Source organism: Gossypium raimondii, chromosome 1, assembly GCF_025698545.1.
Source record: "Gossypium raimondii isolate GPD5lz chromosome 1, ASM2569854v1, whole genome shotgun sequence".
Taxonomy (NCBI): Eukaryota; Viridiplantae; Streptophyta; class Magnoliopsida; order Malvales; family Malvaceae; genus Gossypium; species Gossypium raimondii.
The window spans coordinates 41,737,819-41,740,077 of NC_068565.1; the positions used below are offsets into that span (position 1 = coordinate 41,737,819).

A 2,259-nucleotide genomic window follows, 5' to 3' on the forward strand; every position below is an offset into this window, starting at 1 on the left:
TTAATTACTAAGTTTATAACTTCCTTATTCCCTTTCTCTATATCCCATCACTTTTACTTATTTCTCTTCACTAATATATCAAGAATATAATAATTTATATAAGAAAACTCTACTATAACATCTTTTCCATGATATTTCAATAATATCAAACTTAAAAATATATTGAAATCTCAATGTTCTTACCTTGTCCTATTGATTTCAACTTATAACTTGATTTTCTCTCTCCTCCAGCTTCAATTTCTTGAATCCAACTTGATATGCTAGCTCCCTATAGTCTCCTTGTTATCTTTCTCTCTTAATGGCTATGGAAATTCTTTTGATTTCTAAGTGAAAATGGTGAATTTTTTTTGTGGAAGGACCAAATTGTAAAGAAAGCAAAACTTTCTTTCTTCTCTTCTCTTCTAACGTGAATTGCATGGAAAAGATGGTGGGTTGGTTCCTTTTCATCTTTCTTTCCACTTATATATACTAAATAATAAAATAATAAAATATCATTAAAATATTAATAAACTAATATTTATTTAATTAATCTAAAATATCTCCAACATCATCATTATCTTCTAGATTTCTCTCTCTTCTAAATGATCATTTTCCCTTTATGATCTTTTAAAATTTCATCCTTGAGTCATTACTTAATTTGGTAAAATTATGATTTAGTCCCTCATAATTCTTCACCTATTCAATTTGGTCCTAATTCATCCATTTTCCTTAGTTTTTAGATTATTCCAACCTTAAAATATTTGCACTATTGGTCCTTCAAATTTTTCTTATTTGCACTTTAACCCCTCAAATTTTGAGTATTTACCCTTAGGCAACAAAACTTTTCTCACTTTTGCGATTTAATTCTTTATTGAATTAATATGTCATAATTTACTTCTTAATGTTGACATAACTCAAAATTACCCTTTTATCACTTTATTTCCTTATTTTACTATATCAGGAAAATTATCTTACTTTCTTACTGTAGTAATTTTTGGGGTATTACAAAGTTTTTGGCGCCATTGCCGGGAACTATTTTAAAAGTCATTATTTGTGAATTTGTTAATTTTGCATTTTAGTTTATTTTTCTGTTCAATTTTAACTTAGTTAATTTTTTCTATTTTTGTTTCAGGTGTTTATGAATATTGATCGAATTATTGATTTACCCCCTATAGATTCTGAAATTGAAAGAACTTTTCGACAACGAAGAAGACAAGTAGTTTAGAGAAGGACTGAAGGGATGAACTTCTTAAACCAGAATGAAGGAAATGGAGCAAACCCTGCTCAAAATCCTATCTTATTGCTGATGATAAGGATAGAGCTATAAGACAATATGTCGTACTAGTGTTTCATGATCTTAATTTGAGTATTAGGAGACCTGAAATCGAGGCACAACAATTCGAGTTGAATTCAATCATGTTCCAAATGCTTCAGACAATGAACCAAGTCAGTGGAATGCCTACCGGAGATCCACACCTTCACTTAAGACTATGTATGGAGTTGAGATATTCTTTCAAGTTAGCCAGAGTACCCGAAGATGCACTATGATTAAAGTTGTTCCCATACTCATTAAGGGATAGAGCTTGAGCCATGTTGAACTCATTACCACCACATTCCATTACTGCATGGCAAGAGTTAACAGAAAGATTTCTTGTCAAGTACTTCCCACCTAATAAGATTGGTAAGTTGAGGAACGAGATTACTACCTTCCAACAGTTGGATGATGAGTCCTTGTATGAGGCGTGGGAGAGGTTTAAAGAACTATTACGAAGATGCCTTCATCACGAAATCCCTCATTGCATCCAATTAGAGACGTTCTATAAAGTTCTGAATGCTCACACAAGGATAGTAGTGGACGCTTCTGCTAATGGTGCTCTCTTTTCTAAGTCTTATAAAGAGGCTTATGAAATCATTGAGAGGATTGCCAGCAATAACTATCAATGGCCAACCAATTGAGTAGCGTAAAGAGGACAAGTCACAGGAATACATGAAGTGGATCCATTCACTTCTCTTGTATCTCAAATATCTTCGATTTCCTCAATGCTTAAAATTTTTACCACTAATGGGTTTAATAATTTTGCAGCTTAGCCACCTAATCAATATGAAAATGTAGCCTATGTTATTGTGGGGAAGGACATTTGTTCGAAGAATGTCCATCAAACCTAGAATTCGTGTACTACATGGGTAATCAGAACCAGAATCGAGGAAGGAAAGGACTGCAATCCAACTTTTATAACCCATATTGGTAAAACCATCCTAAATTTTTTAGGAGTAGCCAAG

At 32.4% G+C, this 2,259-nt stretch overlaps 1 non-coding gene across 1 annotated transcript; it reads right to left on the reverse strand.

The window, feature by feature from the left end:
• Nucleotides 1-1,662: 1,662 nt before the first annotated feature.
• On the reverse strand, nt 1,663-1,769 carry LOC128033195 (small nucleolar RNA R71). The gene has a single exon (XR_008189503.1). It is a non-coding gene; the product is annotated as a small nucleolar RNA R71 (small nucleolar RNA).
• Nucleotides 1,770-2,259: the final 490 nt, after the last annotated feature.